This window comes from Malaclemys terrapin, chromosome 6 (genome assembly GCF_027887155.1).
Source record: "Malaclemys terrapin pileata isolate rMalTer1 chromosome 6, rMalTer1.hap1, whole genome shotgun sequence".
Classification (NCBI taxonomy): Eukaryota; Metazoa; Chordata; order Testudines; family Emydidae; genus Malaclemys; species Malaclemys terrapin.
Window position 1 is genome coordinate 109682511 of NC_071510.1, and position 27861 is coordinate 109710371.

Genomic DNA, 27861 nt, shown 5'->3' on the forward strand with positions numbered 1-27861 from the left:
ACAAGATCAGACTTGAAAGTTAGATTTAACATTTTTTTAACTGCAGCTCAGTTTGTGAGTGTAATAAAACTATAGGTGATCTAGATGTGAGTCACACAGGGAAATAATAATAATTCTGCATACCCTTTCCCACTTTTAGAAATTATTTTGTATGTCTATAGTGCAATCAGAGGAGTGACCAAAGCATGTGTGGACATACCCAAGCTTGCTTTGATCTATTTAGCTCAAGTAACAAAAGCAGTGAAAGCTACAGCAGCACAGGCACTATTGTAGGGTTACCATACGTCCGGATTTTCCCGGACATGTCCGGCTTTTGGGGGCTCAAATCCCCGTCCGGGGGGAAATCCCCAAAAGCCGGGCATGTCCGGGAAAATCGGGAGGGCTCGGTGGTGCTCGGCCGGTGCGGGGCCGGGGGCATGGTGCCGGGCCGGGAACCAGGGTCACAGTGCCGGGCTGGGCGCGGGGCCGGAGGGAGAGCCGGGGGCGCGGGGCCGGGCCGGGAGCCAGTCAGCCGGGCCGGCGGGGAGCCGGTCAGCCGGGCCCGCGAGGAGCCGGTCAGCCGGGCCCGCGGGGAGCCGTGCCGGCGGGGAGCCGGTCAGCCGGGCCGGCGGGGAGCCGGTCAGCCGGGCCCGCGGGGAGCCGGTCAGCCGGGCCGGCGGGGAGCCGGGCCCGCGGGGAGCCGGTCAGCCGGGCCGGCGGGGAGCCGGGCCCGCGGGGAGCCGGTCAGCCGGGCCGGCGGGGAGCCGGGCCCGCGGGGAGCCGGTCAGCCGGGCCGGCGGGGAGCCGGGCCGGCGGGGAGCCGGTCAGCCGGGCCGGCGGGGAGCCGGGCCCGCGGGGAGCCGGTCAGCCGGGCCCGCGGGGAGCCGGGCCCGCGGGGAGCCGATCAGCCGGGCCCGCGGGGAGCCGGGCCCGCGGGGAGCCGATCAGCCGGGCCCGCGGGGAGCCGGGCCCGCGGGGAGCCCGGTCAGCCGGGGAGCCGAGCCCGCGGGGAGCTGGGCCCGCGGGGAGCCGGGGAGCTGGGGGATGCGCCGGGCCGCCGGGGGCCGGCAGTGCTGGGCGGGCCGGGGGTGGTCGGCCGGGGGCCGGGGCCGGCACCCCAGGGCCCGAGCCGACCCAGGCTGGAGCCGCCGGGGGGCCAGCCTGGGCCGCGCCTCCTCCCCCCCACATTCCCCTTACCTGCTTCAGGCTTCCCGCGAATTAAATGTTCGCGGGAAGCAGGGGAGGGGGCGGAGACTTTGGGGAGGGGGCGGGGGTGTGGGCGGGGCTGGGGGCGGGGCCGTGGAGTGTCCTCCATTTGGAGGCACAGAATATGGTAACCCTACACTATTGAAACCTGGGAAAACTCAATACCTTTCCTGGCTGCCCTTCACAACCTACTCCCACCCTATCTATTATCTCTCATTCACTATTGAAATATTGACTCCAACATCTGATCGGCCCAGGATGCCGGCCTCCATCGCCCACTTGTTAAATTTTCAAACAAGCATGTTAGTGCTTTCTCCCATGCTGCCTTTCACGCTTCAGAGGAGCTCCCTGTAAACATCTGCACAGCTACTTTTTTATCCACCTTCAAAACCTTGTTTAAAATTTTTCTCTGCTGTAAAGTCTACAAAAAAATTGACAACAATTAGGCCACCAGTGCACTGATGCCACTGCCTATCATAGTGATCAATATTCTCTCAGTTTCCTTGTGTTCTTCTGTGTTCATCTGTTGTATCTTATTTTACCCTTAGATTCTAAGCTCTTTGGGGCAGCTACTGTGTCTTTGTTCTTTATCTGTACAGCACCTAGCACAATGGGGTCCTGGTCTTTAATGAGGACTCCTTGGTTCTACACCAGGGGTAGGCAACCTATGGCACGCGTGCCGAAGGCGGCACGCGAACTGATTTTCAGTGACACTCACACTGCCTGGGTCCTGGCCACCAGTCCGGGGGGCTCTGCATTTTAATTTAATTTTAAATGAAGTTTCTTAAACATTTTTAAAATCTTATTTACTTTACATACAACAATAGTTTAGTTACAGAGGGTCCTGTGGCACCTTTAAGACTAACAGAAGTATTGGGAGCATAAGCTTTCGTGGGTAAGAACCTCACTTCTTCAGATGCAAGAAGTGAGGTTCTTACCCATGAAAGCGTATGCTCCCAATACTTCTGTTAGTCTTAAAGGTGCCACAGGACCCTCTGTTGCTTTTTACAGATTCAGACTAACACGGCTACCCCTCTGATACTTGACACTAGTTTAGTTATATATTATAGACTTTTAGAAAGAGATCTTCTAAAAACGTTAAAATGTATTACTGGCACGCGAAACCTTAAATCAGAGTGAATAAATGAAGACTCGGCACACTGCTTCTGAAAGGTTGGCGACCCCTGTTCTACACTAATGCTAAATAATAATACTTTTTGCAAGCACTGTCTGTGTATTAAACAAGGAAAGCCTTATTAATGGGGAAAGGAACACAGCATTAATTTGGGAATATACAGCAATAATAAATCAACAGTATGTTTATAAGAATAATAAGTAAGACACCACCCACACAGGATTATTAGCAGTAGTTGTTTGCTTCAGTTTTCCTACCTGCCAGTGTGAACATCTGGTGGACAAATGTCCCTATCACATGCCACTGCTCTCCTTCCCCTATTCCGCAACCCACTCGTGGCTTATTTAGAAGGACTAGTGATGTCCTAGAGTATGGGAGTGCAGCAGGACAGGTCCATCTCCAGCCCCAGGTCGGTGGTGGTGGGAGGGAATGCTGCCTGACTTCCATCGAGATAGGCCTTGCTACTGTCTCTGCACCATCACCTTTGAATCTTCTCTTACTGCATTGTTGCCTCTAAGTCATCTCTCTAGCCATGATGCCAAGTCCAGGTCCTAAGACTTCCCCATCTAGGCCAGCTATAGTGATTATAGCTCTAGGGGTGCTGGAGAGTCACTCGTTGCCACGACTTTTACATCAGCTCTCTTCACAGTGCGAGATCCAGGTCCTTAGCAGAGTTCATTCACTGCTGATCATTAAATTGAGGTGGGGGTTCAGTGCCATAGAAGACCCTGAAGCAGAGTCCTTGCCACCAGGGATTCACTCTTCACCACAACATAGAAGCCCCTTTCCTCTCCTTCCCTGTCTTGTCCAACTCCACTCTCCAGCCATGCAAAACTGAGGTCTTGCTTATGGTGACATCTCATCAGGACATAGTAAGTGTAGGTTTGTTAACCTTTTTATTACCCCTACATGCACGTTTGAATCTTAACTAAAAGGACCAAAATGTTCACAGGATGTTGGATAACAAATACGCAAATAAAACCTCGACTCAGTGTATCTCTTATTTTTGTTGACTGTTAGATGGAGGCAGAAAGCCCCTTCCCTAGTGCTCCAGTGCTGCCACAGGCTTGCATCATAATATAAATAATAAATACATCTTGTACCCAGCAGGAGAAGAGCCTTCTAAAAAAACAATAATTTTCATTCAGTATCTAAAGCAACATATGTACAAAATCTAAACATTGTTTTCCCAGATCCCCTGAGAGCAGAACCCTTTTCTAATCAAGTTGAAAAGAACAGGCGTTGCAAACTTTTAAAAGGCTAGCAGTATCTGTTGTTCACTTTGAATCAAGGAAATTCTACACGTCGGTTTCCTAAATCTGTTTATAATATGAGTGCCTGGATCTTCCTCTGGAATGCCAGATAGATCAGAGAAAACAAGTAGCTTTGCTTCACAGATAGTAAATAATTTCATCAATATTTTGATAGCCCTTACTTGACAGCTCACTGTATGCCAGCCTCACATCTCAGATATGTATCTCTAAACAGACTCAGCCATGGGATTTAATAATAGACTGGATGTATATACTGTATGTAACCTATGATAAACATTTGTTTTATGTGTCAATGGAATTATGGCAATTTTTCCTGTAACTAGCTGCCCTGGGAGATTATGTTCAACAATCCTTGTTAGGTAGAGATAGTCAAAGAATGTACAACATAATTAGCTTCTGTTGTGTGCGATGAGAAAAGAATTTGAGCTATCAAAAGCCCAAGAAAAGCAAGCATTAACAAAAAGCAAGCAAGCACAGTATCATAGTATTAAGTTTACAACCATATATATCAGGCAATACAAAAATTAAGTTAACAGAAACATTAAATTGTTCACACTAAAAATATCTAATCTTTTAAAATACAAGGTCTATTATGAGTAATCACTACCATGAATGTTTTGCAGTCTGATTTGGGGTCAATGGTTCATTGCCAAACTGGGAGGACATATCTAGTGAGGTTTTGCAGGGCCTGTCCTGGATCTGGTACTATTGACTGTTTTAATTAATGGTTTGGATAACGTAATGAAGAGAATGCTTATAAAATTTGTGGATGGGGTTTAAGCACTTTTGCAGACAGGATTAGAATTCAAAATGATCTTGACAAACTGGAGAATTGATTTGAAATCAACAAGATGAAATTTAAGACAAATGCAAAGTTCTGCACTGAGAAAGGAAAAATCAAATGAACAACGAGAAAATGGGGAATAACTGGTGAGGCAGTAGTAGTGCAGAAAAGGATCTGGGAGTAACAGGGGATCTCAAATTGAATATGAGCTAACAATGTGATGTGATGACAAAAACAGCTAATATTTTGGGATGTAGTAACAGGAATGTCATATATAAGTCGCGGGGTAATTGTTCCACTCTACTTAGCACTGGTGAGACCTCAGCTGGAGTATTGTGTCTGGGTTTGGAAGCCTTACTGTAAGAAAGACGTGGAAAAAATCAAGTATGTCCAAAGGAGAGCAATAAAAATGATAAAACATTTAGAAAATCTGATCTATGAGGAAAGGTTAAATAAAGCTGGATATGTTTAACCTTGACGAACGAAGACAGAGGGGCCACCTGGGAAGAATTCAAATATGTTAAGGGCTGTTATAAAGAGGATGGTGATCAGTTGTTCTTCATATCCACTGAAGATAGGACAAGAAATAATCAGCATAATCTGCAGCAAGGGTGATTTAAATTGTATATTAGGAAAAACTTTCTAACTATAAAGGTAGCTAAGTTCTGAAATAGGCTTCCAAGGGAAGTTGTGTAATCCCGGTCAATGGAGATTTTTACAAAGAGGTTAGACCAGGGGTTCTCAAACTGGGGGTCAGGACTCTTAGGGGGGTCGTGAGGTTATTACATGAGGAGTTGCGAGCTGTCACCCTCCACCCCAAACCCCACTTTGCCTCCAGCATTTATAACGGTGTTATAGATTAAAAACACTTTTTTATATATTTAAGGGGGTGGTCACACTCAGTCTTGCTATGTGAAAGGGGTTACCAGTACAAAATCAGAGAATCACTGGGTTAGACAAACATCTGTTCATAATGGTCTAGGTATACTTGGTCCTGCCTCAGCCTGGGGGCGGGACTAGGTCAAGGTCCCTTCCAACCCCACATTTATATGATCTATGATACACGAGCACACATGCCCTTTTAGTGATGGGAAAGAATCTTGGTGACAGTAACCGTTTCTGACTGTTTAAAATGGGAAAAATGAAAAGACATTTTGGGGAGTGAAAGTTCATCCCGTCCATCTCGGGACCTACTTTATGGGATTCTGAAAGACTGCACAGGTCTGTCAGCAAACTGACTGGAGAAATGTATTTCCCTGTAATTCCCACTTCAAAATATTTTAAGAAAAAGAACCCCATGCATCTGAAAATTACTTATGGCAAACAGCCATGCTTATTACAACATTCTTAGTGCTGCTTGTACTGTCAAATCACAAATGATGCTAATTAAAACAGCAACTCCCTTCTCACTGTTGAAAAGCAGTGAGCCCATTGCTTCTAAATTCTGAAAGTATGTGTTGAAGTTAAAAACACTCCCTTGCCCCAAGAGACAATTACAAGAGTAAATATTTTTAGTTTAAAATAGAAATAAACACAATAAGTTACATCAAACCTATTGCTTCCTAATTCATCATTCATTACCTGTTTGGCACAAGAATGAATATAGCAACCTTAGAGATTAACTAATGTCCAATATCACAAAACTCCCACTGATTTCTCCATCTCAGCTTCCCCACCTGCAAAATGAAGATAGTAACATTTGCCTGTCTTTGTATAGTGTTGTGAGAATTAATTAGTTCTATCTGACTTTTTAATGGTGTTCTTGCAGTCCCTAACACTGGAATATCTATGCATTAATATTTATAACATTTTGAAGTTGATAAATGCTGATTCACACTAACAGCCATTGCAGAGTACTGAATTGTGAATTAAGCCCTGATCCTGCAATGCACTCTAGGTAGGCAAACCACTTGAGTGGTTTCATTGTGTTGGGGGGGACTATTTATGTGGGCAAAGTTACTTATATAAGTATCTGTAGAATTGGAGCCTAAAATAGCAAGGATAATATATTGTTAAATGTACTTTGTTAATTTTCATTGACTATTGTACTTTAGTTTTAACATTCATGATAATATTTCATAGCACACAAATAAGCAAATTAATGCAAATATGCATTCAAGTAAAGATACTGTATAGTTTGTAAAAATAGGGAAATTTAGAAGTATAAGACCTCATCATAGCTCTTTGCTGTTAGATTTTTGTTTAGCAGTGGAGAGAGACTACCAATTTTTTGTGTGGTTTAGTGTGGCTCTTGTATTATTATTTCAAAATATCTTCTGTCTACTATGAGTAAATAATTATTCCTATTCTGCGTTTGCAAATCTGTTTCCAGAATTTGACATGGGTAATCTTTATTTAATTTTCATTTGACATAATGACATAAATCTCAGCTAGTATTGTTCCTTTTCTGCTAGAATTTTAATGGACACATGTAAGTATACATCCTCATCTGCTTCAGCCTCTTTGACAGTGCCATTATTGAATAATCCAAGAGATCCTAATTACAGCGGCCCCATGCTACCCTGCCAAGGCTAAATCTGCAAAATATGCTGAGTTAGCATTGTGGAGTTAAAGCAACAACTTCCCCTCAGCGAGAAGAAACTCCTTCCAATTTGGAAGGCATCAGGAGTTGTGGCTTACGACAGAAGCAGACAGTGGGGAATGTTACAGATTCTGGGTTATCCCAGCAGAGTACCCTTTCTTCTGCCCAACTGTCCAGCATTCCCATTTCACATAGGCCTGGTGTGCACTTCAAATTTAGAATGACTTAGCTGTGTTACTCTGGGGTTTGAAAAATTCACACCCCTGAGTGCCATAGTCTAGCTGACCAAACCTCTGATGTACACATGGATAGGTGGAATTCTTCTGTCATCCTAGCTATTGCCACTCAGGGAGGTAGATTACCTACATGGATGGTAAACCCCTTCTGTAAGCAGTGCTGTAGCAGCCATAGTGTAGACGTGGCCATATAGGAATAGCTGCTAATGAAGCTTTGCTGCCATTAGTTATTATCCTCCATCCTGGCAGTTGCTCCCACCCACACAAGGACCTGGAAGCATAGGGAAGGGCCAGTAGAAGATGCAAAGGAGAAGTTACAAGTGGTATTCATGTGAAAATCCAGCTAATCCCAAGGAGGGGGAGGGTGTCGTGGAGGGCAGCTGCCACCTCCCACCACCAAAGCTTTAGAAACCTCGCTATGAATGTTTAGAGTGAAAGGATCTCATAACAGGAGGACAGGGTCAGGTAGCAGACCCACTGTTGCCCCTTGTCAGCTTGTTTAGGGACTTTTTCCCCCTATTTTGTTCACTTTTAGAGTATATAATGGATTGGAGCATGTGGCTCAAGATGTGCAATCTTTTAGATCCTGAATATTACTCTGACATATCATAAGAACATGAGAACAGCCATAGTGGGTGAGACCAGAGGTACATCTAGCCCAGTATCCTCTCTCCGACAGTGACCAATGCCAGGTGCTTCAGAGAAAATGAACAGAACAGGGCAATTATCGAGTGATCCAGCCCCTGTCATCCACTCCCTGCTTCTGGCAATCAGAGACTAGGGACACCCAGAGCATCGTGTTTCATCCCTGACCATCTTGGCTAATAGCCACTGATGGACCTGTCATCCATGAATTTATCTAATTCTTTTTTGAACCCCATTCTTTTTTGGCCATCACAACATCCCATAGTAATGAGTTCCATAGGTTGACTGTGCATTGCGTTAAGAAATATTTTCTTTTGTTTGTTTTTAAACCTGATGCCTATTAAGTTCTTGTGGTTGACCACAAGAGTTAGTTTTACGTCAGTAGGCACATACTTGACTTTTCTTGGAACCTGCATCCTACCAAATCTAGAATAAATGTGGTTTTAATGTGTTTTCTCATGATGACTCTATCATTTGCTCGGAGTCACTATTCTTCTGAAATTACATTCAATTAATTACTTAGTAGCAGAAATAGCATGAACATAACTGTGGTGTAAAGAAAGAGTGATGGTTTCCAGCTACATTGTGATGACCTTTGTCATGTGACTATAGTTCGCTTTTGGATTAGGTTGAAGCCCTCAGACCTTTCATATTTGTTGACAAACACATTTCAGAGCTTGTTTTTTGTGTGGAGCCTTTTGTACCAAACTCTGCATTTTTGTACAGCTTTGGTCACCATCCATATGGAACTTAATATAAACAACACCATGCCAGCAGATTGAGGGAAGCAATTATTCTCCTCTATTTGGCACTGATGAGGCCATATCTGGAGTACTGTGTCCAGTTTTGGGCCCCCCACTACAGAAAGGATGTGGACAAATTGGAAAGAGTCCAGCAGAGTGCAATGAAAATGATTAGAGGGCTGGGGTACATGACTTATGAGGAGAGCTGAGGGAACTGGGGCTATTTAGTCTGCAGAAGAGAAGAGTGGGGGGCGGGGATCTGATAGCAGCTTTCAACTATCTGAAGCGGGTTCCAAAGAGGATGGAGCTAGGCTGTTCTCATTGGTAGCTGATGACAGAACAAGGAGTAATGGTCTCAAATGGCAGTGGGGGAGGTATAGGTTGGATATTAGGAAAAACTTTTTCACTAGGAGGGTGGTGAAGCACTGGAATGGGTTACCTAGGGAGGTGGTGGAATCTCCATCCTTAGAGGTTTTTAAGGCCCAGCTTGACAAAGCCCTGGCTGGGATGATTTAGTTAGGGTTGGTCCTACTTTGAGCATGGGGTTAGACTAGATGACCTCCTGAGGTCTCTAATATTCTATGGTTCTGTGTGTCTTTCAGGAGCAGAGTTTTTCAAGGTTATTGATTGGAAGTCACTGTGCAAAAGTACCTTGCAGAACAGATAGAAATTTGATTTTTTCTTTGTTTTCATTGATATCAGGCCACATAGAGGGACTGGTTACTTCTATTACCTTGATGTATTAACCAGAATGTTTTCATGGGACTTATTGCTTTCCTTCTTTTCCTTATGTTTTTCACACTTGTTCCAGCTCAGAACCATATGGTTATTCCTGTGTGAGTGAATATGTTAGTTTGATTAACTCCAGAAAATTGTATAAATGGTCTGCCCCTGCAATTTTTGTTCAAGCAAAATTCCCATTTGGAGACAAGATCAGTTGGTTATAAGCAATGCAAAGCATAACAGAAGCAAGGCAGAGGTCCTAGAAGAAATTACGCTAGAGCCACAAAGGTAAGTTGTGCAGCCCCTGGCACAATGGGATCCTGATGCATGACAAGGGCACCTGGGCACTAGGGTAGTACAAATAAATAATTATAATACTAACTGCCACTTTAGGTGCCCAAGTCCAAAATTTAGATACTCAATACCCCTGCTCAGCTGCTGCCTAATTGTGTAGGCAACTAAATTTCTGCCAGTGTACATGTGCAGAGCCTCTGGAGTCCTAACACTATAACACTGTGAAGTTGCTCAGTGCCTAAACCCTGGGGTTCACAAACCCTAGGCATTCCCCATCTATCTCACCTATGTGGCCTGATCCAGTATCTGGGCTCTGAGCATGCCAACCCCCCACAAAATGGGATGGTGGTCCTTTACACCCAATAACCCAGAGGTTAGAGCACTCACCCAGCCTGTGGGAGACTCAGGTTCAAATCTGCATTCTGCGTGATTTGGCATGGGGACTTCAATTCTGGTCTCTCACCTCCCAGGTGAGTGCCAGGCTACAGGGTATTCTGGAGTGAGTTTCTCTCCATCTCTCCAGTTGAAACTCTTCCACTTTGTATAAAATACTTAAATATTCATTGGACCAGAGAGAGAGTGAGAGGCTCTATAGTCTAGTAGTTAGCATGTTCACCTGGGAGATCAGATTCTAGTGCTCCATGAACACACGACTGACCACTGGACAGCCAGGTACAAGAGGGGGCACACCATCACCTCTTCCTCAGTTCCTCACAAGGAAGTGCTGACCTAGCTCCAGGAGAGGGTTTATGGCTGTCAATCCTGAGTAGAGATAAGCACCTCCCTCCAGTCCAGAGTTAGGTGCCTAACTACCTTTGAGGGATGGGACTTACGCCCTACCCCTCTCCTTGACATTTTCTACTAGCTAAATTAGCTTGCTGCCTTCTTGGAATCCCATTCTTAGGCGCAGTTTTCAGGTATCTAAAAGGGTGTCATAAGGAGGAGGGAGAGAACTTGTTCACCTTAGCCTCTAAGGATAGAACCAGAAACAATGGGTTTAAACTGCAGCAAGGGAGGTCTAGGTTGGACATTAGGAAAAAGTTCCTAACTGTCAGGGTGGTTAAACACTGGAACAAATTGCCTAGGGAGGTTGTGGAATCTCCGTCTCTGGAGATATTTAAGAGTAGGTTAGATAAATGTCTATCAGGGATGGTCTAGACAGTATTTGGTCCTGCCATGCGGGCAGGGGACTGGACTCGATGACCTCTCGAGGTCCCTTCCAGTCCTATAATCTATGAATCTATGAATCTAACTATCCCCATGCATTGTAAAAGGCACCTAACGCAGGGTTCTGAGTTCCACTGGGTGGCGGGGTGCCTAAAAGTTAGGTGTTGTAATGCTGATCCTAACTCCTTTTTGTGGATCTAGCCCTCAGCTTGCAAGATCTATTCCTGTATTGTACTGGTATGACAACTCTGTACATGGAGGGTTATTCTAGCAGGCACTATTTTTATATACTGTATCTTGCTTCCTTTGGCTGACCCAGCATGTAGCTTTTTCTTCACCATCATAGACTCATTTTCAGGTGAGGTTAATTTTTAATATGTTCTATACACTGTATGACATTTACCTATGAAAGAGCACTCTGAGATGCAGAGGAATCCTTTTAGAGAATTCAGATAAAGTGAAATTCTGTTTATACTGAAGTAAAATAAACATCCCTAAATGTTTTGGTACGTTGCAATGTGTGTGTTGAAATTCCAGTTACAGTGAATTTTCACTGACACTGAACTAGTTTCGGAGTGCGCGGGAAGGAGGGCAAAGAAGGAGACTTCACTGTAACATGGTGTCACCTATCTTAGGGACTGTGAGGACACTCTCAGAGAGCAGATCTTCTGTCTGTCACCCCCGGTTTGAGAGTTTAGACCACATGGTCCACTACCCAGTCCCTGAGACCAGTGACTACCTCTCAGATTTCCCTCATAGCTTAATCACAGCTTTCTCAGAAAAACACCCTTTCTCAGAACTCCACCCAAAAGTATGAGCCTTCTGGTTTACTTCTTTAAGGGGAGCATGTAAAGGTATAATGGTTAACATGCACACAGACAGTTTCTGCGTAAGATTCTAAGCCACAGTTGATCTTTCTTCAATAGCAAGAGAAAGGCCCAGATCTATACAAAAATAAACCCTATCTGCATTTTCCTGCCTCAATTTCCTCACCACTATGAAGTATTCTTTGGGCTAGGGTCTAGTCCTTTGGGACCATCCAATGCCCTTTATTGCAATGCATGGTGTCCTGAAACTTGGAGACTTCTGCCCCAGCTCACCTCCTCTGACCTTGGCCAGTTTGTCTCCTTCTCAAACTTCCTGTATGGCTTGTAGTCTTTCCCCTGTGAGTCCTTTTATAACCTTTCAGTAGCTTGGTCTGGTGATTCCCAGGCCAGCTTTGATAAATGATTGCAGGCCTCTACCAGGTGACATCATTGCCAGCTATCCTCTCCTCTTAGAAACCATTTCTTCTGGCTAGAAGCCACTCTCTTGTCTAGGACAGTGGTTCTCAAACTTTATCGGGTCACATACCACCTTCTTAAAAGAATGATGATTGAAGTACACATACAAATTTATCCTTTTTGTGCACATTTATTTAGGCCTTAATAGGCTTAATTTATGTTGTCATGGTGCCTAGAGTGGCTCACAGCTAAGAATGCTAAACTCAGAACAAGTATCAGAGGGGTAGCCGTGTTAGTCTGTTCTGAGTTTAGCAACAGAGGGTCCTGTGGCACCTTTAAGACTAACAGAAGTATTGGGAGCATAAGCTTTCGTGGATAAGAATCTCACTTCTTGCAAGTGCATCTGAAGAAGTGAGATTCTTACCCACGAAAGCTTATGCTCCCAATATTTCTGTTAGTCTTAAAGGTGCCACAGGACCCTCTGTTGCTAAACTCAGAACAGACTGTCAGAAAATAGGGCAGACATCCCAAACTGGTGGTATATTCTATCATTAGATTTCACCAAGGCAGTAACAAAAGTGTACTCCAGTATCACAATATCAGTTTTACCATGGAGTCACAAACAGTCCCCTTAGGCATTCCAGTCTGTTTTTACCACCCAGACAAACTGGACTTTATGCTGAAAGGTTATTAAAACCAAGTTAATCACATATTAGCCCTCTGTGGCTCGAAGTAACCTAGCCACTTACCCCCAGGTCAAGGTATACTTCAGATCTCACCAAAGACAACACTGTAGCCAGTTCTATAGATTTATTAGCTAAGAAAAAAGAGAGTTATTGAGAAGTTTAAGCAGATAAGCTACATTTCAGGTGAACCAGAATTGCAGTCCAAATGATGCAGAGATATTATGTCTGTTTGCTTTCCATAGCTTTTCCGGGTTTCCCAAAATAGTTTTGGGGTCCTCTGTCCAATTGCTTAAGGTTCCCCTGTGAGAACCCAAGCAGTTCAGAGATGAAGAATCACTCCCAGGATCCAGTATCTTCTAGTTGAAACAGTCTAGCAAGTTGAAAGGCATCTTTAGCATATGGGCTTTCATGAATAGCAAATGCAGACAGTCTGTGATCCTCTTTGTTGTTTAATGTTCAATAAGCCATTCAGATAATGCATTTAGTAACAGCCATTCAGACTACTAAGATGGTGTATCAGTAGTTGCAATGTAAATCAACAAGTTTCAGATAGATGGAGCCAATAACATTAGCATTTCACTTGTTTTCATGCATGAAATAAATCTTCATCTAGATTCTAATAAGTCCTTATGTATTCATAGTATAAGAAGTTCTTCTTCCAGTGATTGCACATGTCCATTTCACTTTAGGTGTGTGCACATCCAGGGCATGGAAGCGGTACATGTGAAGGCAGCAAGTTCACACTGCAGCTGTTCACACACTCCTCCCCTACCCCTTCCCTTCAGTGAATGTTGAATATTCCAAGGTGAGGATATAAAAGGGGTTGAGTTCCTTCTAACCACGAATAACTGAACATTTTGTGTGGCGTTCAGGAATCCTTTTGGATCCGTGAATAGTTAGATAGTTTAAAATCTTAACTGTTAGTAGTTGTCGTTTCAGATAGTTTAGTATTAGAGTTAGTAATAATATCGTTAGTTTTTGATGGAATCAAAAAAGAAACCTGCTTTCAAAAGATGCAAATCCTAGTGTCTGACACACATGCTTGAGGTCTGTAATGCTTAGGGGAAGGGTATTCAACCTCAAGTGCTCAATTAGCTCTACGTTTACCTCCAGAGCAAAGAAAGACAAAGTAGCTTGCAAGCAATCCTGTTGAAAGAAGCGTTGGCAGCAAAGCCATCTGGACCCAGCAAGGGACAGGCTTCCAAGATGATCCATAGACCATCTGTTGGATGGTTTTATGGGGAAAAAAAGCTAAATCATCTTTGTCAGACTCTAAGAGGTCTGGTGACAAGGAGCAGAAAAAGAGGAAAACCTCTGAGGTGTCAGCCTCTATGTCTAGAGCCAATGCTCTTGATTAGGATTTATCTGCAGGGGTGGCGCTTCCACTAGGCGACCCTAGGTGGTCGCCTAGGGCGGCAGGATTTTGGGGGTGGCATTTTGCCGCCCTGGGCATAAATTCGGCTGCGGGGGGTCCTTCTGCTCCGGGTCTTCGGTGGAAATTCAGCGGCGGGTCCTTCACTCGCTCCGGGACCCACCGCCGAAGTGTCCCAAAGACGCAGAGCAGAAGGATCCCCTCGCCCCCGTCGAATGCTCAGAGGAGGAGCGCTGCCACCTAGGGCGGCAAAAACCCTGGTGCCGCTCCTGTTTATCTGCCTAGGTAGATGTCAGTACTCAGCCCTTGACAGTGTCAGCCTCTCTCAAGAGAGCTGTGAGTGAAAGATTTCATTATACAAACTAAATTTAAGGAACCAAGTACTGATATGCAGCTGCATGGAAAGGTGAGAAGAACTTCTTCCTCTGATCCATTACTCTCAGATCTGGATGAGCCACTTCAAGGAGCTGGTAAAGCAAGAGCATTCTTTGGCACCGATGGCTGATAGCACAGCACTACGGCGTATAATTGTTCAGGCACAGGTTCATAGACCAGATCCAACCTTGGGTCCACCAGGTATGGAGTCAGTTATGTTACTCTGAGGCAAGGAGAGACCATACTCCAGCAGTCTCAGATATGTCTGTCTCCAGAAGGGAAAGGACATGTAGAGGAATTTGGAGATTCTCCTTTTCTTCTCCCCCATCTCCCACCTTTCTCTCTCTCCCCCCCCCGATCTATCCTATCCACTTCAACTCCCCTTTTGCCCCCCCCCACATCCTTGTCCAATTCTCCAACCCTGCCCCCATTCTTTCTAAGCTCCTATCCTCCCCCCCTCTGTATCTATATAGCCCCTAGACTCCTCCTACCTCTCCCTTTGCTCCTTAATGCAACCACCCCCCATTGGCGCCCCTTCCCTTCTGCTGTCCCCCCTGGCTCCTTGCTCACATTACATAGCCTCTTCTTCTCCCCTCCCTTTAGCTCCTGCAACCTCCCACCACCATTTCTCATCCCATAGCATTTTAAATTAGGCTGTTTTCTCCTTGTCCATGCTGCTTGGAACTATCAGGAGAGCACTGAAAGCATGGAAGGACAGTCTGCCTGCTCTCAGCTCTGGTGCCTGGCTTCACCATGTCCTGGAGCAGCAGCTGCAGGGAGAGTCCTGCTCAGCTCATGCACAGTTGGGTGACACGTAGGAGGTGTGCAGTGCTGGAACAGGCACAGTGCAGACTAGGGTTGCCAACTTTCTACTCGCACAAAACCCTTGCCCCGCCCCTGCCCCTTCTCCAAGGCCCCGCCCCTTCTCACTCCATCTCCCCTCCCTCCCTCGCTCATTTTCACCAGGCTGGCTCAGGGGGTTGGGGTGTAGGAGGAGGTGAGGGCTCTGTCTGGGGATGCTGGCTCTGGGGTGGGCCGGGGATGAGGGGTTTGGAGTGTAGGAGGGGGTATGGGCTCTGGGCTGGGGGTGCGGGTGCTGGGGTGGGTCTGGGATGAGGAGTTTGGGGTGTAGGAAGGTGCTCCGGGGGTTTGGAGGGCGGGAAGGGGATCAGAGCTGGAGCAGGGGGTTGGGGGATGGGAGGGTATCAGGGGCGCAGGTTCTTGGCGGTGCTTACCTCAGGTGACTCCTGGAAGCAGCAGCATGTCCCCTTTCTGGCTCCTACATGGAGGTGCGGCCAGGTGCTGCCCTGTCCACAGGCACTGTTCCTGGCCAATGCAAAGCCAGTCCTTGGGGTGGGAGCAGCATGCGAAGGGCCCTGGCTGCCCCTACGCCTAGGAGCTGGAGGGGGGACACGCCACTGCTTCCGTGAGCCAAGAGGAGCCACGGCAGGCAGGGAGCCTGTGTTAGTTCCGCTGTGCCGCCGACTGGACTTTTAACTACCCGGTCAGCAGTGCTGACCAGAGCCACCAGGGACCCTTTTTGAACAGGGATTCCAGTCGAAAACCGGACACCTGGTCACCCTAGTGCAGATGGAATCTTTGGAGAATTTAGCAGCCTAAATATCAAGTCTCCACTGAGCATGTGCAAACAGAGGCTCATAACTTGGCCAAATGTGGATGTTTTTTCATGGGAACAGCCATGACAATGTAATGTTCAGGCAGTGTTACTATATTGTCAGAAAAACTCCTTCTGATGACATATGTTGCATCTAGGCTACCAGTATAGCTGCCTGGGCATAAACCATGCAGTGTGGACTAGCCCTCACTCCTAACTTTTTTGGGACCTAAGGTATTTTTCTCTAGGTTTGGAAAGGTTATTTCTTGCCTTAGTATTGTATAAAGTCTTGTTTCAGGGTGGTAGCCATGTTAGTCGGTATACCTTGCAGGTGATGTGATATTAGAGAAAATGCGAGTCTTTCTTGGGACAAGAGTAGACTGCTGTGCACATGGTCCTTCTGGTAGTGTGGTGTATTGAGAGTCTGCTTTCATACCTGTTGGTCACTTGTCAGCCTGTGTTTCTTCCATGTCCTACTGAACAATTCTCAGCAGCGTGTGTATTTCACTGCCCTCCATGTTTAATATTGTGATCAAAATGGAAGCAGTGGTTCTGAAACTGTAGGTTGGGACCCCAAAGTGGGTCACGACCCCATTTTAATGGGGTCACCAGGGCCAGCATTAGACGTGCTGGGACCCAGGGTTGAAACTGTGAGCAGGCCAGGGCTCAGCATCCCCCAAAGTCCTGGGATGGCTTGGCTGAGCAATCTGAGGGCCTGACAGCCAAGTCCATCATCCAGTGTTCTTCGGGTTCTCCTAGTCAAACAAAGGGGAGGGAAGTGTAGGTAGACCCCATCCCCAGTTCTCCCTCTCCATCAGGTCCTGGCTCTGGGCCCATGGTGGAAGGAATGTCTCAGTCTCCTCTAGCTAATACACCAGATCAGCCTCCCCTGGGCACTTCCTACCTCCCCTGTTCTCTTTTCAGTTTGGGGGGTGGTCTCAGCATTCTGCTTCCCTCCCCACACAGTATAAACAATTCAGATTGTCAGTTAGGGCTTCCCAACTCACTCTTCAGTATCCAGTTATTCCCTTTTGTCAGGGAGAAGTGGGCGGGGGGGGGGGGAGGGGAGAGAGAAAAAGATTCTGGCCCTAGCCTCCCGGTTGGGTCTTACTCACAGTCTAGACCCTTCCCCTGTGGATCTTCTGTCCCAAAGTTACTAATTGGTTTCCTTCCAGCAGATAGCCTCTCCTTCACTCTCCCCCAGCTTGACTGTCCAAGTCCCCTTTTAATCAACTCCTCCATTTGGAGCATGCTTTGCATCTACCACCTTGGCCCAGTACTGCTACATCACTCCTTCAGCCTTAGTATGGAGTCTGCAAACCCTATCATGCAGTCATTGTCTAATTCCAGGAAGTCTGAATAGGAATCTACAATAATGAGATATTTTGTGTAAGCAGGGGAATGGTCCTGCTATTGTGGGCCTATCTTTGTTCCCGTGGTGATAGTAACCTTGACATGAAAGCTACCAGCTGTCCGTTTTGTAGGAGTGATTCTCCAAACCTCATCTTACTGGCATCACATTGGATGGTTGCCTCTTCATTCACAACATAGTATTTCAGGATGGCATAGTTGGTCACCAGCTTCTTGATCTGCATGATGGCTGCCTCATGTTGTGATAATAACCTCCATACAGCATCTTTGTCCAGGAGTTGCTTCAGGGGCTTGCACAGATCTGAGAGGCTTGGGAGAAATTTTGTTAGATAGTTTAATGGTGTGGATGTCTTTTGTGTTGCTTTACCTTTTGGGGGTCAGGTCATATCGTCTGGAAGGTCAGCAGTATGGTATTGTAGTCAAGTGCAATTGCATCTTGGTTTTATTCACTTTTAGATTTTACTTCCCCATCTCTTTCTAGACAGATGAGGTTGTGCTTGTGATCTGCCATAGCTTCTGCCATGATCTCCACATCCGTACACCAGAATGTCAAAAGATGTGATGCTGATCCCTGTGAGTCCAGTTAGTACATCTTTATTACTGGGCTTCTCCAGCAAATTCCCTTGTGGTCTGGGGTGGCTCTGCAGCAGCCCTGCCCCAGTTTCCCGTTCTCAGCCTGCTTCAGTAACTGCTATTGCTTGCTGTTGTAACTTATTGCAGTGATGTGGCTAATTCCTTAACAAAAATCCACCCCTTAAAAGGAAACAAAGTTCCTTACTCCAAGTTCAAAACAAACAAAACACAAAGTCTCTGCCTCAGTCTCAAACTAGGTCCAGCCCCTCCTCCCAAGGGATCTGATTCATGGGTGGCGGGTATCAAAGTCCGTGGAAGGCTGTGCCTCCCCAAACAGCTCTGTGTGGTCCCACCCACGCTCCACCCCCAGGCTCCCTCCTGCTTCCCGCTAGCACTCTGCACTCTTCCCTCGTGGCCGGAACCCCAAGCTGGGGCGGGGGCCAGCCTGCGGCCAGGGACTCCGGGCAGCTGGATCCGGGTGCTGGGGGAAGGCCACAGTGCCCACCCTCCTGGTGCTGGGGCTGCACCACTCTCCAGGCACTCCAGGGCTTGGGGGTGGAGGGCACGCCGCCCACCCAGCAGTCCAGGGCTGGGGGCACTCGGGCAACCCGGGACTGGGGGGGGGGGATTCTGAGTTCCAGCGGGGGAAGAGGGGTGGGAGGGGCAGGGCCTCGGGCAGGAGGGGCAGGCCGGGCTGGGTGCTAGCATCCCCAAGGCCAGGGCTCACCCTCTGCCCATGGTCTAACTTCTCTCCTGTAATTCTTCTGCCTGACCTCTGGGCTCAGCTCTCAGCCCTTCTCGGGCTTTTTTCTGTCCCTCAGCCTCTCCTGGGCTCCTTTGGTTGCTCCCTGCTCTTTCCCAAACAGGCCCTCCCAGGCCTTCTTACCTAGCATCTTCCACAGACTGTGCTCTCCTTTGACTCCTCTCAGCCTTTCTGCAGCCATATACCACCAATATTTCCCCTTTTTCCTCACGTCACTGGGCTAGATAATGGAGAGGTCTGATTGGGTCATGTAACCTACTTCATTTTCCCCACCTAGAGAGGAGATCTGGCTGTGTCAGGTGGGGGAGAGCCATCTCCTCTTAAAGGGCTAGCCACTCTGTAATAGTCTGACTGGCTATGTTGATATTTTTCTGCTGCAGGTTTAATTCCCAAATAGCTTTCTCAACCATCTGTATCTAGTCCAGACTGTGGTGATGTAGCTGTTTTCATTATCTAGTAGAACTTCCCAATATCCCTCTTGGGCATCAAGTACTGAGAATATTTTTGCTTTTGCCAATTCAGGTAATATTTCCTGAATTATAAGTATTTGGTATTGACCTCTCTTTTGTACTTTGTTCAGATTGTTTCCGTTTGTGTTTATAAACATGCAGCTTGCCTAGCTTCTCAGTGGCTACTTATCTAACTTGTGGGCTCTATGACTTCAGCAATGATGTCTTCTTTTTCCATTTACTTTATTGCTCCCATTATTATTATTATTTAATGCAATGGGTACTCTGCAAGGCAAGTGCTGCACTGGCTGAATTATTTTCTCTATTTCTCTATTTCCAGGTGCAACCTGCCTCTAAGACATGCCAGTCCTTCAAAAGCATCTTGGTAATCTTTCAGTTGCTTTGCTGTCAGTATGACACAGTTAATTGTCTGCTTGGGATATGTTTTTTGTTTCATTTGTGTGTCTATTGTATTGTTACCGAAATATCGGGTCCACCTAACTGAGAGCCAATAAAAGCCAGACAGGGATAAGGAAGAGTTGCTTTATTCTGCAGAAGAAAGGAGAGCTTTGCACCTTGGTACAAAAACTCTGTCTTATACACATTTTACAAATTTTTTATACACATTCAGACAAAGATTCTTGCAGTGTTAACACTAGATTGGCGGTGATTAGACCTGTGCTTTTGCTATCTGGTCAGTGAAAACCGGCTTGGGACCAGCTCCAACTACCTTAAGGCCTTGAAGGGAAAACAGTTGAAAAGTTCAGGCTACTGTGTACTTGAAGTGTCTGCTTTCCCCTAATGGCCGCTGGTTGACATAAAGGCTCCTCTGTTAAGGGGGGGTCACTAGTAACTTTCACAGCCCCCCCTTCGGGCCTGACAAATTCAAAAATTGTCAGGCCCGCTACGCAATTTGTGATCAAGCTGGAGGGACAGATACTGGGTTTTTTTATGGACAGCAGAGCTTTTGATTATAGCATTACACAGGCATTTGGCACATTGTATTATTATTTAGATAACATATAGAAAGAAAAGAAAGAAAAGAATTTATTTAACAATTGTTTGAAAGAGCCCCGTAAACCATGACCCCAGGTCTGGAAGGAGGTCCTCAAAACTAAAGGTGTGATCAAGAGATATAGCACGGAAAACAACAGCAACATTCTTAATGGCTTGTAAATTCTGCTTAATTAAGCCGGAATGATCAACATAGAAACAACATTTTTTTTCGATACGAGCATAAGTTCCCCCCTAATTGGTTCATATGCTTGGAAGGAGCACTGAGAATGTTTGCACTTCCACACAGAAAGTTTTTAAGTATGTTTTTATGGCCACAGATCAGATGGTACTCCTGATGTGTTTGTAAGGGCAGCGGGCCAAGCCTGATGCTTTAGATTATTCCGAATGGCCATTAGCTGGTTACTCAGGAAATTCTGAATTTCTGAACATGCTAGATCCCACTGCAATGCCTTCCCAGCCTCAGTGATATTTAATACCATTTTTGTCAGCAACTTCTGGGTCATAGAATTAAGGGCGGAGATAACATGTAACTTACCAATTTTAGCTTGTACCTCGGTTAGCTGTGCCCCAATTTTTTATTATGTTTTGGTTTTTAAAAATATTTTAAACTGCTGCTGGACTATTGGCCCCATCCCATAGGGATCCGGTCAAGTCACTTTTTTTTTTTTTTAGAGGAAATAACCCAAGCCCTCTGTTGTGCTAATTTAATGGCAGCCCCCTGTGAGCAATTTGGGTATGTAGAGGTGATCTGGAAACTGGATAAGGGTAATGAAAATTTAACAGTTCCTAGTGTAGTGGTAATTACAGTTTATTGATGTTTTAATACATTTTTTTTTGGTGTAATACTATACCACATTTTTAAGCATGGGTCCCACAAGTTTCTTCCTGCCAGTGTATAATTTTTTGTTTTTTTACCAGGGTCAGTTTTTAATGATTTTTGTAGTTAGGAATCCCTGGCCTTTGTGGTTTCAGTGAAGCAAGTGTTCCTTCTTCTCTTTTCCTGAAACAGTGTGGTTTAGCATTATACAGGGGAGAGGTTTCTAGCACATCACCCTGTAATGGTTTTGCTTTTTTTTTAGAAAAATTCAAAGGCACAGTAGGTCTGTCAGTGGACAAGGGAGAGGTTACTAGCACTTCACCTTGTCTTTTTTTTCTTTTTCCTGCTGTCCAGAAGGCACAGCAGAGCTAGAAGGAGAAATAGGCTTATCAGTTGGAGAGTTTTTTCGAGGTGGAGGGGTCTTTTTGCAGTGCGAAGCATGGGTCCAGGCAGGTAGTCCTTGGCACTTCACAGCGGTGTTGGTGGTTAACAGGACTTGGAAAGGGCCTTTCCAGTGTGGAGCCAAAGCAGTCTTTTATTGATGGACTTTACATAGACTTAGTCTCCTTGTTTCAATTAATGGCATGGCTGCTAGGGTCTTTGGGTGGCACTTCTTTTATCTGTGAGAAAAGAAACCTAACACATTTTATTAATGCCTGGCAGTGTTTTGCAGATTTTATAGTTGCTTGGGCACATTCAGCCCCCACACCCCTTTTCTTGGCTGTCAGCCAAGTCTGAGCTTTGGGCAGTGTCCTTGGATGGGGCCAGCATCTTATCTTTGGACTGAGCTTGCTAGCTATCTTTTTTTCCAGTTAACTTGTTCTGTTCTTTTTTCTTTTTTTGGGGGGGGGGGGGGGGGGGCTTTTTTTAACCTACAAAGGAAACTTTTACTTTTTACTTATACATTTTTTTTAACAATGAACACATACACATTGCCATCATACAGTACATTAGTTTTATTACTTAATGTATGCCATATACACCTTTTCAGTAAAATAACTTTATTATAGAACTTTGGAGCAACAAACCAGGACAAGCACACCCACCTTTGAGGAGTCCACTCAGTACAACCTCTTGTGTCCAATAGCTTTTCTTTCTCCCCAGCCCTCTGGCTAGAAATCTGAGGTAGCCAGAAGAATCCCATGGGCAATATGGGGAATGGGTTAACCTTCCATGTCCTTGCATCCAAAGACTGTTGGTATGCAAATTTTAACAACAATTTTGGCCATAACACAAAAATAATTTCTATTGTGCCAGTAAATGCATGGCACGTTGAATGCTATTCAGCTGGCATCCGTTTTCTCTGATGATTTGAAAGACAAAAGAACAGAGGTCTACCCCTTTTGGGCAGTCAGTCATTGCTTAAAATATTTTTTTTATATACACATACTTTTGTTGATTTTAGGCAAAACAGAATTACCCCATATATTTTTGTATTTGTTTCATAGGCAGCCCAGGTTTCAGTGGCTTTTACCTTATTAGTTAGAAAATTGCATTAATACAGATGCTTTCTGGCTTGCTTCCAGATTTAAAGCTATCCACAGCTTAAAGATTTTTACTTAAAAATAAAAGGACACAATTAACTTTCCCAGACTTTTGATTGCCTTTTACTTTTAACTTCTGCTTTTAAACACACAGTGATTTGAAAAAGACAACACAACCTATATTGGTAGGTTTGCATTTTTTTTTTACCTTTGCTACAATATACATTGCACATGTTCTGGGGAAAATGCACATTCTCTCCACAATTCAATTTTTACAACACTAGCCACATCAATTTCTACACAAGGTGTAACTATTTCTTTTTGAACACTGGGTAAAGACCATTTACTTAACATATAATTTAAAGGGCTATCCTCAGAGGGTTTTACCAGAGACCGACCCATTTGCCTGCTGACACTCTAACAGAGAATTACACAGAGAACAGAGAGAATTATGGCCTAATAGGATCCTATTACAGGAATTTCTACTAATACTGACCGCTACAGAGGACGGGACAGAAGGATCCCAATTCGACCTCAGAGCCTCATTGCACGCAATGGCTTCCACTCTGAGGAATTACGAATGAGAGGCTCAGTTCCGTCCACACACCTAACGCCCAAACGTATAAGACAGAAATTTATTAACCGGTTAACCAGACCAGAACCAGATAGTGTCTCCTTATCCTATTAGGACTCACCTTATCGGAGCACGAACCCCAGGGGCTGCGGTGAAGCAGAGAAAAGGGGCGAAACACCCCGTTGGTGCCGTTCCCAGTTCGCCGCAGCCGTCTGGAGTCCAGTGTCCAAGCTAGGAGAGTCCTGGCGGAGTCACCAGAAACTGTTACCGAAATATCGGGTCCACCTAGCTGAGAGCCAATAACAGCCAGACAGGGATAAGGAAGAGTTGCTTTATTCTGCAGAAGAAAGGAGAGCTTTGCACCTTGGTACAAAAACTCTGTCTTATACACATTTTACAGATCCTTTATACACATTCAGACAAAGATCCTTGCAGTGTTAACACTTGATTGGTGGTGGTCAGACCCGTGCTTTTGCTATCTGGTCAGTGAAAACCAGCTTGGGACCAGCTCCAACTACCTTAAGGCCTTGAAGGGAAAACAGTTGAAAAGTTCAGGCTACTGTGTACTTAAAGTGTCTGCTTTCCCCTAGTGACCACTGGTTAACATAAAGGCTGCTCTGTTAAGAGGGGGTCACTAGTAACTTTCACAATATGAAAGATTTGTCTCAGGTTTAGTGTCACTAGGTTCATGCATTCACTTGTTTAGTAGCTTCTGTGTTGTTTGTACTGTCTGAAATTTCAGCCTGTATGCTTTTCCTTGGCATTCTGCTTGTGATTTACATTATCCTAGTGGTATTATGATTGTGCCATTGTACAATTTTAATTTGACTTTGCTTGATTGCAATTTTGCTTTCTTCTCTCGCATAATGCTGAGAAAGGCTTTGTAGCCTAGCACATTCACTGAAGACTGTGCATTTGGAATTCAATTTCCTGTTTTTATGTGTTGCTGCCTTGTCTCTGGTACTAGTCTGAGCTTTATTTTTGCTGTTTTGCACTGCATTAATGTCATGTAAATGCAAAATTTCATCCTCTGAGTCACTGCTGGCCTCCTCAATATGATGCTTTTTTTCTTTGCTTGTTTTTCTTGTCTACTAGATTTTGCATAATGACTTCTCTTGCCACAATTATTGGGTATGATGCTATCTGTAGGGTATTTGCAATTATCATGTTTTTCTTCACAGTTCCCAGAAGTCATCCTTTACATTTTATCTTCTCTGCTGTGTGTTTGTGCATTTGATTTTGCACAAATTTTAGTGTATTTTTCCTTGTATTTCATGCTTTCTCTGTGTTACTGGGGGAATTATCCCTGCGTCTGCTCCACTTGTGAGACCGGTTCACTAACTCTGTACGTCTATAGCTTTTGGTAGAGTTAATGTGGGATCTCTCATTCAAGCACCTACATCTGTCATTTCTATTATTAATCTATCACAAATTAGTCAATATTTTAAGATTTAATCATTGCATGGATCAGCTATGTTGTGCCGCTTGGCAATATACTTATCTGTTTTCTTCAGATTCTTGATTACACTTTTTAAAATGATACCTTTTGAATATTGTAGGCCTGGCTTGACATGAGTGATTAAACATGGGGCAAGCTTTATTTTTTGGAAGACAAGATTAGGGCGGTAACTAGATTAGCAGGCTGAAAATGGAATGCTTGTGCTAAAATAAGTAAATGGGTTAGTAAGCTAAAAGACAGAATGTTTGAGTTAGCTAAGATAAAAGAAGGAATACACAGGGAACCGTTTACTAGGAACAAGATAAAATGGACAAGAAAAGTTGAGAGCATAAAGATGAGATAAAAAGTACAATTGAACATGGACAGCATGTGGACATGCAGTACATGGAGTGGTTTTTATAAAGTAACTAGGCCAATCCCAAAACATGTGATGCAATGTATAGTGAATGTAATGTGATGTGCAAATGTATTTAAAGGAATGTTTTTTTGTGTGTAACTTTGGATATGTGGTATACCCTGTACTTATTCCCTATGTATGAGCTTGATTAATTTAGCATAGCTTTGCTGTATGCTAAATAAAGGAACTTGAGTGATGAGACCGGCGTCGACTGAGTGCTTGGGGAACTGAGTGGAAGAGGTCCCAGAGGCTACCCCAACATATATGACATCTTTTGTGGGTTGAAAATGCTTTTGGACTACTTCTAGGATTTTACACAGGTCCTCCTGGTCTGCTGGTGACATATCCAGAGACTGTTGGAACATATTTCAGCCTTTGCCCATTACAGGTAATAATGTAGCCACTCTCATTTTGTTTTCCTTTTTATCCAGCCCCGTTGTATTTTCATAGTTTTCCCATTGTGACCTAAAGAAAGTCCAGTTACTAAACAAACCCTCTTTCACATCCAGCTGCTTAGGGACAGGAACAGGTATGCTGCAATAATCCTTATTTTCTCTTTGATTAGTTTTGGGGTTTTGGTTTTTGCAATGTTCTTAGTTTCTGATTTCACATATCTGTAGGGGCCGACTCACTTCTGATACTATATTGTGTATTCAAGTATAAAATGAGAGAGAGAAGACAGTGAAACATTGAGGCTTTATTCCTTCCACCACTCTACTGTCTCTATTCTATTCCATATGTTCTACTGTCTCATCAAGCACCTTCTGAAAGCAGAGTCCTCTAAGTTCCTAGACATTATCCTATATGTATAAGCATACTGTAACACATCCTGGTGGGAAGCTATCTATCGTAATGCTGCAGATTCAGGCAGCCCTCACGCACAGGTTATCCTCGGTTCACTTTTTTAAGGTTATCTTTGTAACCATAGGGGCTAGAGAGTAGAATTTTATAAAATGGTAGCTCAAATTCTGGAGCACAAGACGGCAGCCTCCAGAAAAAAGTATGAGATGTTCTTGTTCAACCGCTAATCACCTCCTTCTCTCATTAGTCCAGCCTTTCTAAGTTGTCCATGCTTATCGTCATACTTCTCAGTTCCTCCTCCTTACCCCACTTGTTGTTTATTTATATATCGCATTACTGTGTGTGGGAACTTTGAAGACTGCATGGCACCTTAAAAACATCTCTGCTATCATCTCCTCCTACATTACATCCCACTCTTTATGTTCCACCCAGTCTTCCTTTCTTGTTGACCCATTTGTCTCCTTCATCCACTGCTTACTCTATGTCTTCCCATACACCATACCACATGTCTCAAATAGCAGTGCAGCTGCTTAAATCCCTCCACATCCTCCTTTAGGGAATGTTTAAAATGTCACTTTTTCTGTGAAACATTCAAGTTCTAGTGGCCACTCTTCACTGTGTTTGGTCTTGTCTTCAACTGTTTGTCTCTGTCCCATTAGATTCTTATCCTTTAAGGGCAGGAATCCTTTTTCGTGACTGGCACTGGCCTCTTACCATACAGTGCTATATGTATTTACAATACTATTAAAATTCTAGTGATGAACTACCTAAAGTTTTGACAGGGTTGCGAATTTTGAATCACTCATAGGAAAGAATGCTCAGTAGCGTCTCTAAGGATACCATTCAGATCCATTTGCAATGTCAAATGAAGATGAACAAGACTGTGTGTGAGCATTGAATCACTTTGGATGCATCTTAGCATCAGCAATTATTACTGCAATTAGAGAGACGGTACTAGGAATTTTATTATATTTTGAACATGTGATCAAGTCTTTAATCTGAGCAGACTGAATACCTCCACAAAAGGAACTAAGGAGCTAATGTGTTAGTTTCTTTATGGAAATGATTTTGCCCTAGCTATATAAACTTCAGAAGACCTCCATCACCATCAAGTTTTCGAGGAAGGTAAAATCTATGGACTTTACCAACAAACTGAAGAAAATAGAGTAAATGTACATAAGATCTTGCATATATTTGCCAACTTTGTGAACAGTGATACCAAAATTAATAGAATAAAACATTTCACTTACCTTGGACAAGTTTTGTCAAAATTGCCAATGCTAATAAAAAGTTAAAAAAAAAGAGAGAGAGTTACCACACATGGTAGGCCAAATTCTTTGCTGGCAAATAATTCCATTGAAGGCAATGAAGTTATGCCAGAAAATAATTTGACCCAATTAGTTTGCTGTTATCACAGTATACTCATAGACTATGTTTACTGTACTGCGGGGGTATCCACTTTATTTTCCAGCTGTGAAAAATTTGCAAGCTATTGCTGGAACATCAAAGAGCTGGAAAAATTTCATCAACACTACCTTCAAGCTATTCTGAATGTAAAGCAGCAAGATAAAATCATTAATAATCAGGTTCTGCAAAGAGATTGCACAACCATTGTTGATGCAATTCTTATGTAAGCACAGCTTTGCTGGACAGGACACATCCTAAACATGGAGGTCACCATTTTCCCAAACAAGATGTGTTGAATAATTAACTTTAATGCCCAAAAGATCAGAGGAAGACATACAGAGGTGTTATTTTGAAAAAGAACCTTGCCCATTTTGACATTGATTATCAGCATGTGTGCAGTTTAGTGTCAAACAAGTCAGTAACATGCCAAAGTAACATGGGGCAGCAAAACTTTTAAAGCAAAGACATATTCATAAACAACAAAAGAAGGTATTTTGCCAGGAAGAGGGAAGGGGCAGGAATTAAAGACACAACTAGAGAATGTTACTATACTTCCTTGCCAACCTGTGGGAAGGTCTATAAATCAAAAAAAGTTTTTTTAGACATCTAAAAGTCTACAAAAGCTCTTGTGAAATCAGTAATCTTTTTGACACAAAAGATGACTGAAGTCTACTTTCCATATATAGCAATGACAAAAAACAAAGTTTATCTTGACCAAACTCATTATGTCACTCTTTATATGCCATTCTA

The 27861-nt window shown here is 44.2% G+C and overlaps 1 protein-coding gene across 2 annotated transcripts in view; it reads left to right on the forward strand.

The window, feature by feature from the left end:
* The window catches only part of PRLR (prolactin receptor), a 346542-nt gene that overhangs the window by 24637 nt on the left and 294044 nt on the right, over positions 1-27861 (forward strand). The window contains exons 5-6 of one of the 2 annotated variants that reach the window (XM_054031490.1): positions 17852-17943; positions 19496-19540. The gene's annotated coding sequence lies outside the window, so the exon portion shown is untranslated. The remainder of the gene's footprint in view (positions 1-17851; positions 17944-19495; positions 19541-27861) is intronic. The other variant, XM_054031492.1, reaches the window with a different exon arrangement.